This window comes from Glycine soja, chromosome 5, assembly GCF_004193775.1.
Source record: "Glycine soja cultivar W05 chromosome 5, ASM419377v2, whole genome shotgun sequence".
Classification (NCBI taxonomy): Eukaryota; Viridiplantae; Streptophyta; class Magnoliopsida; order Fabales; family Fabaceae; genus Glycine; species Glycine soja.
The window spans coordinates 11,275,573-11,288,746 of NC_041006.1; positions in this window are offsets into that span (position 1 = coordinate 11,275,573).

A 13,174-nucleotide genomic window follows, 5' to 3' on the forward strand; every position below is an offset into this window, starting at 1 on the left:
CTATCTAGACAAACATGTTTGGCATCTCATGGGTTTTTATGGATTTCCTGAAAGAAATAGTAGGATGGATTCTTGGGATCTTCCACGGTCTTTTTAGGCTAAGAGGAAGACCATTGAAGCATGATGAAGGATTGATATTAAAGTTAATTTATGGGGCGTGTAATCATGATTTATCTCAATTGTTGGTTGGTCATCGGAATGTTGGCCAACTAAATAATCAAGAGAATGGTTGTTGATATCACAAAGAGTAAGGTAAATATAAGAAATATCTTGTTGACATTCAAACAACACAATGAAAGAAATTTGACTGCAATAAAACAAGTATATAATGCAAGGACTCTGTATCATTCATCTCAAAGAGGTTGTAGAACGGAAATACAACATTTGATGATCTTACTTGAACGAGATATGTATATTCATTGGCAAAATGAATGATACATCAGAAGTTGTGCGCGATATTTTTTGGACACATCCTGATGCTGTGAAAATGATTAATGCACTTAACATAGTGTTCTTGATGGACAATACCTACAAAGCTAACATATATAGACTACCATTACTTGAAATTGTTGGTGTGACTCTTATTGGAATGACATTTTATGCAACTTTTGTATATGTGGAGGCTGAATGAGAGGATAACTTTTTTTGGGCACTTCAAAAGATAAAAGGACTTTTATTGAGATTAGATGGATTGCCTAAAGTGATTTTCACTAACATAGATTTAGCCTCGATGAATGCAGTGAAATATGTATTTGCTGAAACTCGTAGTTTATTGTGCCAATTTTACATTGACAAAAATGTGAAAGCGAAATGCAAGACGTACGTTGCTCCCAAAGGGGCATGGGACCAAGTCATGGATGCATGGGGTAGTCTTAAAGATTTCCCTAGTCAATCTAAGTATAAGGGATGTCTCAAGATGTTTGGAATTGTATGTTCACTATGGGAGTACTTTGTTGAGTATGTGAAGAATACATGGTTGATCCCTCACAAGGAATGTTTTGTAAAAGCATGGACGGATAAAGTTATGCACTTAGGGAACACAACAAGCAATAGGTATTTTACTTTCTATATTTATTTTGACAAAGTATAATATATTGAAACTAGTATGGACTTTGTTGATTAACAAGGTTGAGTTTGCACATTGGAGCTTAAAGAGGCTTGATTCATAATAGCATGGAGGACTTGTGTAAATGTTGGGATGCCATGAACAACTTGATCACATTGTAGCATTCTGAAATTAAAGCCTCATTAAGAAGAGTATTTATTTTGTGGGACACAGTTATAATGTAACATTGTATAAGAGATTGCATAGATTCATTTTAAAGGGTATGGTCTGAATCATATTTAAGATGAATTGGATCGAGTTAAGTTTGTTGGTGCTGATAGCGGTCATTGTGGGATGCATCATAAGATATACACATAGTCTCCCTTGTGCATATGAACTAGTCATGCATATCATGGGTAGCATACCAGTTGATGCAATTAATGGTTTTTGGACTAGATTAAGCTTTGTAGATATGGGTTCAAACGAGCCATTTGCAGATATGTTCGTGCAACAAAAGTTTGATGTTATATTAAAATGCTTTGCAGGGGTTAACATAATTGGGAAAGTTACTATAAAAAGTAAACTTCGTGAAATAGCATACCCTGACATAACTTCAATGTGTCCACCGTTTGATAAGGTAAAAACTAAGGGATCACAAAAAGGGCGTGCAAGTAAATTGGAAAGGTCAACCAAATGTGATATTTCATAATTTGAACATGTTGATGCATTACATTTTGTGCATGACTGCTCATCCAATTAGAAGTCATCCAAGGCATCGGGTCAAAAATTGAAGTTGGAAAAGATTCACAAAAGAAATATTTTCATGCTAGATGAATTTCATGTTAACCTTAACCCATATATTTTGGACATTGTTGATGTAAAGGTTGATGGCCATTGTGGTTATCGTGCAGTTGCTTCCTTACTAGGTATGGGTGAAGACACTTGGCCTCTAGTGCGTAACAATTTGCTTAAAGAACTTCGTTAGAGATGAGATGAGTATGCCATTATATTTGGTAGTTCTGAGTATTAGGAGGTCATAAAGATATCTTTACTAGTTGATGGTCTTTCTATGGTAAAGTCTATAATTTCAATTTATTATTTGTAAGTGTTAAATTTTATGTAATTATGCTTACTAACTTCATTCTTTATCAGGCATCTATGGATAAATGGATGACAATACTAGACATGGGATATATTATGGCATCTAGGTACAATATCATATTTGTATTCTAATCGGCAAAACAATGTTTGACCATCTTCCCATTTAGATCCCAACCTCCAACTGATACATTAGTTCATTGTTTGATTTGTGTGGGTCATGTCAATGCCAATTGTTCTTGATCACTCTTACATTTTTATTATAATCTTTAATTGACTATTAAAATTTCTATGCATGTATTCTTAAAGGATTGTTGTCTAATACCAAATCCCTATGTGATATGGTCTACACATTGTCATCCTGTAGCAAAAGAACGGCTCACTCCCTACAGTGGCCGAATGCAACAATTTTCACAATTAATTGGCGTCACACACAATCTTGTCGTCCTTGTAGAAGATTGATTAGACTTATCATGATATTTTTGTATTTTTAACATATACTTTTGTAATTGTGTTTGTAAGACCCTAAGTGTGATATTTGTTACTTTAATATGGTTATAATTTTTTGTCAAAATTTTGGCATAACCTTCCCTAAAATATGACCAGACTACAATAAAATATCAACCTATATTAGCAACATAAATCATGTCTCAATAGCAAAATAAAGATCATCACAGTACCAAGCATGACATAAAAGTCAATAAGTTCCTATGTTAACCAAATATCATGTCAAAAGTTTTTGCAATAAACTCTAAGTTCGCCCACATCCTCTCCAGCTACTCTGAACTCCTCTACCTCCTTATCCTCTACTATTATTTCCACTGTGAGTACCTTCAGACAACAACAAAGTGCTGCTTGAACGTTATCCCATGTCGTGGTACTCTCAGTCACCATCCTTAAGTCAATCATCTCCTGCAAGGGTTCAACAGTCTTATGACATATGTCCTATAAATAAATAAAAATAAACAGTTAATGTATCAATATAACAATTCCATCAAATTGTTGAATACACATTTATAACATAGTCAAATTACAGGGGCTGACTCCAACATATCTCCTATGTTTGGTATCACTCGTAGGACAATAGGAATGCGAATCTTTATTAGTTGAGAGTACAAATGGATGCAAGATTCTAAAACACCACTCCATGTAACCTACAACAGAACCTAAGGGCCCAATAATCATCTCATCCGACTTTATTAAGTGGTATGCAAAATTCATGACAATTGTCCAACGACTGGCTCACGGCAATTCCTTTGTATATTTTCCATTCACTTCCCTCTGCCCAATAGTAGGAAAATGCTCATAGACCCATGCTTGTTTCAACAATAACAAGACTAAGGAAACATGTTACCAAGTACTAAATTCCCTATATTTAAGGTTACCATAGTAGTAATAATTACCTACAATAGAGTTGCATAATCACCGAGCTGAGTTGTTTTGTATTTGCAAAACTTGCATCACCCAATTTCTAATATAGATATATAAGTGCAGTTGTACCCTATGCATATCCCCCACACTGATCAAGGTGACAAAAACAATGTAAGAATGACACATCGGCCTGTGTCCAACTCTTGTTAGCGAAAATTGAACATGTCACTAAGTGCAACAAGTTAGCTCTAGTAGCATGGTCGCACTACTCGTCCCTACACCTATCTACATAAACAACTCACAACCATGATAGGCGAACATGTCCCCCTCTACACTGTTTCATATCCAAAAATACGTCCTTGTCCACTCTCAAAAACTTCATCAACAATGCTATAGCCACCTCTTTAGATGTGTGTAGGTAACTATAAAAACCACCAACAATAGGAATATGCAGCAATAATGACACATCATCAAGTGTGATTGTCATCTCTCTTATAGTCAAATGAATGGTGTTGGTCCGATGATGCCGCCTCTCTGCAAAAGCAAAGAAAAGTCCCTTGTCAACAGTTTCATAACTGCATTCTGTCAATGGAAGTAACCATGAATCCTACACCACACTCATGATCTCCTTGGGGGGGGGGGGGGGGCAGGGGAGGGGCAAATCCCTTAACTTCCTTCCATGTGCTACTAGCTTTAACTCTCGCCGATCCTACAAAAATTTATATTTCATAATTAATTATGAAATAGGAATCAATTAAAAAAAAATTAAATATTAGATTGTTTTTATTGGTATACCAAGCCATCCCATAGTTTACAAGCCACGTGATCAACATATTTAATAAGGACTAATTTGTCCTCAAGTCCACCACCAAACACAACATCTTAAGGTGCAATGTCGTCAGTTGCAACATTTTCAGAACCTTCATAAATGTCTTACTCCTCATCTACAATTGCACATCTTTCAGCCCTACCTGCAAATGCAATAGGTCTGGTGCAATCACCACCTCTTGTACGTGGCACATCTGTATAAACAATAATATGAACATACAATAACCAGAGTTAGAGTCAACATATTTTTAAGATAGTATAAATATTGTGAAGATAGTCTGAGACATTCCAACATTTATAATCAGAGTCAAACTCAACAGAATTAACCTATCCTAACAATTACAATATCCTACATATCAATTAATCTATCATAACAAATATAATTATCTAAATATCAATTAAAATTACAAATATAGGTTGCTAAATATTTTTTTTTAAAATAAAAATTTCCTTAATATCAATTTACATTTCATTTTCCCAAATAAAATTATGGATCAAATGATTCAGAATAATGTAATTCAATCCAAAAATGTGTCCGGATTGACTGATTCGTAACATTATAATAATTTATGGACCAGTCAATCTAGAACACATTTCTGGATTGACTTACATTACTTTGGGTTATTTAATCCGTAATTGGACAAGGCAATCTGGAAATGTATTCCGAGTAGCATGATACATAGCATTTGGTGTCTTACGGATCATGCAATCCAGAATACATTTTTGGATTGCCTTGTCCAATTACGGATAGCTTGATCCGGATATAATCAAACATAATCTGGATCAAGCTATCCAGAAATGTTACAAAAAATAGAAAGAATAAGCGAAAAGGGCACAACTTACCTATTGTAAAAAATGGATCATGCAATCCAGAATATATTTATGAATTACCTTGTCCAATTACGGATAGCTTGATCTGGATAAACACAATCTAGATCAAGATATCTAGAAATGTTATAGAAAATAGAGATAAAAGGGAAAAGGAAGAAGTCATATAACTTACCTATTGGAAAAAATGGTTGAAGTAGGTGATATCACAGACTCATTTTACTCATGAATAAGCAAAACAAGAGGTGCAAGAAGCCAATGAAGGTGTGAGGGTGTGGGGCAACCAAGAGAGGGAAGAGGAGGTGTTGTGACACCCTCTACCCACTCAAATATAAACAAATAATAAAAGGAAAGAAAACCATGCATAATTAATTAAAAAATTTGAAACACATTTAAATAAAAACAATTCGAAAGGGTAAAAGGTTCACATCCACTTAGTGAAATCATAATAGAACTTGTTCAAATAAAAGATAAAATTATCCTAGATCAAAACAAGGCCGCCCATTCTAAATGAAAAAAAAAACATTATACAGAAAATATAAAACAATTATATCATTCATGGGATTATAACATATGAAGTAAAACCCTATGCCCCGATGTCACATTTATCAAAGTATTTCCCTATCACAGGCTAAGTCTCTCCATCTCCAACATGAAACTCAACATATATTGGCTCACCTGAAACAAAATGGCAACCAGCTCAAACACAAACACACACCGGGAGTGCGCTCTCACATTTCTAAATAAAATATGGATAAACAAAAACATAAGCAAAATACATTATACAATTATTTATAACATAACTCAACTTAATTCAATCCATATTACTTCACCACTTTATCATTTAAAATTCATATTTCAATCACCCATCACATTATACATGAATCACACACTTGAGTCAAGACATAATAACACTCACCGATTTCATAATAAACAATTCACAGGTCTTATGCAACAATTATACTATGACTCAAGCCTATATGTAATATGATATCATGTCAGTGAAAAACCACACTGGGGCGCTTAGGAGTACATAACAAGACACACCACACAATGGGTATGTCAGGCCACTCTTACTAAGTAAAATTATAAGGTGACTAGTCAGGGTCACTCTGTTTTGCAAGAACACTCCAACCATATGGGATCAACATAGGCTTAAAGCTGCACTCAAATTGAGTGTCTTTACCCCCAAGGCCTAGACTCCGAAGAATCCGTTAGGGCCTCACTTCTTGATTCAGGTCCAACCCCTAAAACAATTTTTGCATGCGAATACTGTGCATGAATTATACAATACCCACGACCTCACACTTATGTTTCAAACACGTTTAGCACATTGCACTACAATTTAACACTTTAGGTTCCTAACTAGGAATCCTACACTTTCCCTTTAATACTGCGCATAAACACTTTTCTCAAGGTAAACACCAGTCGGGTTATTGTATAATTCACAACTCACAACACAAGTAATATCACATCAAGTATTAATCGCACACTCATTTACAACCATATCTCATGTCTACAATTTAACATCTCACAATTTAACTAATTACAAAATATACTTAACAAATAGATAAACATGTATAATAATAATAACAAAACACATCTAACTTCAAGACTTATAAATATATTTACATGTATCAAATATATATAATGCACCACTACACAATTACATGTAATAATAATATATATATATATAATTAATAATAACAATAATAGTAAAGGTATCATTAGATAAATATTGTATATATAGGTGCATAAAAATAATTAAACACATTAAATATATTAACATAAACATATTAAATATATATATATATATATATATATATATATATATATATATATATATATATATATATATATAACAAATAAAAAATTTATATACTTGGTGAACATGTATATCTATATCCAAAATATATTTCAATGAAGTCATGGACATCTAGCAAATGCCTAATTACAGATGTGAATAAAGATTTACTCAATTCCTTCAAATAGCTTTAGTCAATTCAATTATCTAATAACCACTGCACCTATGCATTTCATGATGAGAAGTCATGTACATGGAATAAAAAACATAAAGCTTGTGAAATAAAAGTGTCAATATGTGTACTATATATAGTGCGATGTCAAAAATTTTAGAAAAAAAAATAGAAAAAGAAATCAACAAGATTGAAAGGCTAATATATCAAGTATAAAAAAAAATCACTGCCATGCAATTTTTATGCTAATTATAAATAATCTCAATTTCTAGGGTACACACTCAACACAGGAATATATCAATTTCACCAAAAAAACACCAATTGGTCCATCAAACGTAGTCAATCTGCGATTAAAACATAAAAAAATAATTGAATTTCATAAAACAACCCAAAATAACCCAAAAATTGATCCTCTAGGAATTCCTACACATGTTCATTCTAATCCTCAAGTGTGAGTAACTCATCCCTTATCTCGAGGTTGTTGCTCAAGCGTTCTTCGTTAGCAATGGTGGTGTTTTTGGTGCTCTCTAGAGCTCCTCCTCCGATTGCTTTGTTAGGGTTCTTGAGAGTCAAAGAAAAAGGAACATAAATGTTTTTACAAAGTTGCTCAGGGTTAAAGTTCCTTTATATTTAAGAGAAACAAAGGGACGACTGTTACAGGTGTCACGATGTAGAAGAAAAGAAAGAAAAAGTGCTAGGCTAAGTTGTGATAGTGAGGGACATATTTGTCCATTCGTCTATTTTTTCAAATAATGGAGGTCATGAAGCAACAAGGGAGGTGCAGGAAGCAATGACCTTGACACAGGTATACTTGATTGGTTTGATTTTTTATTTCATTGATAATTGAACCTAACCGAACGTGTTTCCTTAAACATAAGCTTAGGCCCATTTGTTTAAGCCCAAGTGCCTTTATACCCCCCTCAATACCACTAAACTAGACAAATGAAGACCACTCATATTCACCTTGATGTGTATTGTGTAACAACTTAAGTATCCTTAAAAGAAAACTAGTATGTAACTCGTGCGTACTGCGGGTTGCTCTGCTACACTAGGCTATATTTTTTTTTCTTTAGTAGCAAAATTGTAATTTGATTAAGAAGTAAATTTATTTGTTAAACATTAGAATTTATAATTTGGAATAATATATAAACTTTGAGAGTGTTGCAATAATAATTAATACAAAACTATACAACAGGTTATGTATTAAGCACCTTGGGGTGGGGAACTACATTCTAATCATGTTAACCGGAAAATGTTTGGTAAATAAATAGACACCAATGGACTACTGTGTAATTTTCCTAAGCGAATTAATAGAAATAATGGTAAATAAAAAAACTCAAGTGCTAACAAAAGTATAACATCCATCATGTGACAATCACCTTCCATAATTATCCAATATAGGATCGTTCTATATGCATGTCAATCATAGTTTATCTTTGTACCGTGTACTATTCTAAATTCCAAGCTTCAACAATTAAAAGAAAAAAAATTGAAAGCCATTACCAAATTCTTTGCTTGTTTCACCTCTTCCAGAAAATTACAAAATTATAACACCATCTGATCAATTTCATGCCCCACTAACTATAACTCTGCAACACGACCATCAAAACTCAATTATGCTATCAAAACCAAGGTTTTAAATTGCTATCACATTAAAATTGATCTTTAATATTACAGAAAATTATAGGTAAATGTAGTCGATACAGAAAATTATACTACCATAGAAACCTAAAAATAATTATTGACAAATGTTAATTGTTAGTTTTTATTAATGTAGCTCCATGTAGAGCTTGTAGGCCTTGGATCATCTTCATTAATGGAGTCCTTTGATTCTCGAAGATCAATGGAAGCAGAATAAAGAAGAAGGAAAGGTGATTGGGGATGCCACTTCAAGGAGAAGATGAGTCCAGAACAAGCTCACCACCATAGAAAACCATGGATAAGAGCTTGAAGGTAGAAGAAGATGAGTGGAGGGAGAGGGAGAGAGAGGAATGAAATTATGAGACAGAGAAGAGGGAGAATGAGGTCTAAACTTTGAATTCTAATTTCTCAAATGATAAAAGTTGCAAAATGCGCACACAAGACCTCTGTTTATAGCCTAAGTGTCACACAAAATTTAAGGGAAATTTGAATTTCTATTCAAATTTCACTTGAACACGCATTGCTAGGTTCATAAGTAGTTTAAATAAGGAAGTAAGAGACAAGATTGAACTTCTTCCATATACGGACCTAGATGAGGTAGTTCAACTTTGTATAAGGGTAGAGCAACAATTAAAGAGAAAACCATCTTCTAAAAACTCTACCTCTTACTCTTATAGAAAGAAGGACCAAATTGCAAGTTTGTTAGGAGTACCACCTTCTAAGCCAAAGGATGATAAAGGTAAAAACATAGAGGAAATTTGTGACACCCTCTACTCCACACACACACAGACATATATATATATATATATATATATATATAAAATAAAAGGATAAGAATGCAGAATTATCTAAAAAATTTAAAACATATTTAAATAAAAACATTTCAAAAGGGTAAAAGGTTCACATTCGCTTGGTGAAATCATAATAAAACTTATTCAAATACTGATAAAATCATCTTGGCTCAAAACAAGGTCGCTCATTCTGAACGAAAAGAAGACACACAAAAGCAGAAAACATAAAACAACTATATTATTCTTGGAATTATAAAATATGAAATAAAATCCTATGCCCCGATGTCACATTTATCAGAGCATTTCCCTGGCACGGGCGAAACCTCTTCATCTCCAGCATGGAACTCATCATGTGCTAGCTCACCTGAAACAAAATGGCATTCAGCCCAAACACAAACACACACTGGGAATGGGTTATCACATTCCTATATAATAAAACACTTGAGCATTTGAAAAATATAATACTTAGAGATGAATTTATATAAACAACATCACTTCACAAAATCACACACATTCATCACACTTACTCAAGTTCACACACTTCAGAAAATAACATCAAACCGCAATTGTCAACTCAATGAAAGTCAAACACAAGCATTATGCAATAAATACACTAGACTCAAGCCTACATTCAATGTGGTACCATTTTTCAGTGAAAAACCTCGTCGGGCGCCTAGGAGTACATGATGGGACATACCTCACAATGGGTAAGTGAGGTCACTCTCACTAAGTGAAATCATAGGGAGACTAGTTAGGATCACTCTATTTTGTGAGAATGCTCCAACCATATGGGATCAGCACAGGCTTAAAGGAGCACTCAAATTGAGTGTATTTACCCCCAAGGCCTAGACTCTGAGGTGTCTGTCAGGGTCTCTCCCTCTTGATTTAGGTCCAACCCAGAAAATATTTTAACACATAGACTCTACCTATGAACTATGCAATGCATACAACTACTCAATTGTTTTCAAAATCTCAATTATTTTCCAAAATTATGTTAACTCATTGCGCCTCAAGTGATTAAACTCATCGGGTTCCCACCTTGAAACACATCACAACTCATTGCGCATTAACTCGTCATCCTTATAGGGTCTTACAGTTGTGTGATTGCATAATTCATAACTCACAATTCATCGCATACTTCAATTATACTCATATATCTTGTTATACATTCATAGAAATATTTATAAGACACAACCCAGTACATACACATCGACTCGAATAATTTTCAAAAACATATCAAACCAACACTATAGCATCTTCAATGTCAATTAATTAATAACAATATAAGTTCTAACAATATAAACTCGATTAACTAACTACAAAAATATTTAACTAATAGGTAAGCATGTATTATAATAATGAAATATATCTAACTTCAAAGCTTATAAATATATTTAACTGTAGCAAATATATATAACACATCACAATACAATTACATGTAACACCAAATATATATATATATATATATATATATATATATATATATATATAAGTAAGAATGTATTAAATATATATATATATATATATATATATATACATAAATAAAAGCAAGAATCGTATGAATATTACCATTGCTGCATAAATGTTTACAAATTTAATATCTCCAATGATTAACATATTAAACAGGTATTATTGCACCTTGAAAGAAATATTTACTGCTACAATCCGTTTACCAATTTAATATGCACAATCATTAAGGTTTTACACATATATATTGCACCTTCAAGGGAAGCCTCTAACGTATCAACATTTTACTGCTGCAAATCCGTTTAGACTATTAAAAAACATTTGAAAAACAACTCTTATATCTATCTAACACCCACACACATATTTTAATTATTATAACCAAAGGACATAGAGGGGTGATGCTGCTTTGAGTGCCAAAATTAGAAAATCCAGGCCACAAGAATTATTCACACGAAAAAAATCAATTTGAGGTTTGACCATTCACGTGAGGGAATCGTATATAAAAAAATTAACGCATACATAAAAAAATCGTATAACTCCAGATATATATATATATATATATATATATATATATATATATATATATATATATATATATAATTATTATACAATTCAAAAATGGAAATCAAAGCTTGAAACATATGTAAAAAAAAAAATCAAATTTTGCACGAGTGAAATTCGATCACAATGACAAGTGAAAAATTTAGAAAAAATAGAATTTAATTTCAGAAAAAAGAAACGACCCAAAATAACCCAGAATTGATCCTTTAGGGATCCCTATACATGTTCCTTCTAATCCCGAAGCATGAGTAACTCATCACTTACCTTAATGTAGTCGCTCAAGCGTTCTCTGTTAGCAATGGTGGCGTTTCTAGTGCTCTCTAGAGCTCCTCCTTCAGTTGCTCTGTTAAGGTTCTTGTGCGTCAAAGAGAAAAAAGAAAAGAAGGTGTTTTATAAAAACTGCTATGGGTTAAAAGTTCCTTTATATAATGAGGGAACTAATGGCCAAATTAATTTTTTTTCTTTATTTATTATATAAATGAAAAACCCAAAAGGCACGGCTATTACAAAATCACTCAAAGGCTAGTTCACAACATATAACTAGTAATGTCAAGTGCTTCAAATGTATTGGGAATGACCACATTGTTTCTCAATGCTCCACAAAGAAAACCATGATCATGAGAGGTCAAGACATCTATAGTAGCGAAGAGGAGGCTACTTCTTCTCCTTCCTCAAGTGGAAGTGAGGGTGAAGCCAAGGGTGATGAGCATATTGAAGAGGTTTACCCCTATGAAGAAGGTGATCGTCTAATGGTGAGAAGGCTCCTTGGGAGTCAATCTTGTGACCTAACCCAAACCCAAAGAGAGAACATCTTTCATACAATATGCAAGTTTTAAACAAAAATTATTCTCTCATTGTGGATAGTGGGTCTTGCTGCAATTGTTGTAGAACAAGGTTGGTATCCAAGTTGAGTCTCACTATCATTTCCCACCCAAAGCCTTATGAGCAAGGGGAAATGATAGTCAATCAACAAGTAAAGATACCATTTTCTATAGGATACTATTGTGATGAATTTTTATGTGGTATAATCCCTATGGAAGCAGGGCACATTTTCTTGGGTAGACCATGGCAATTTGAGAAGAAAGCAACCCACAATGGTCTCACCAATGAAATAACCCTCACCCATGGAAGCAAAAAAATTCAAACTTGTTCCCTTGACACCTTCACAAGTTGCTAGGGATCAAGCACAAATAAAACTCAAATGGAGTGAGGAAAAGAATAGAAAAAGAAAAGAAGAACAACCTTTAATGGTTAAGGAGGAGTGTAAGGAGGTAAGTGTCTCCTCCAAGAGGTTAGCTAAGAAGAAAAGTCATTTTGCAATAAAGACAAACATTAAAGAAACTCCTCTTCTTAGACAACTTCCACATCTTCTCCTTTGTAAAAGGAAACTTGTTAGCACTGCGACACCTCTTGGGCATAAGGTTATTCCTCAAGTAAAGGAGTTGTTGGATGAGGGTTTGGTTCTGTCGCAACCTAGCCTTTGACAGGAGGGTGAGGTGAAATAAAAAAGTGTGTCTTCTCATAAAGAAAACGCGTGGAGTCACCACCAACGTTTATTTAAGGAAAAC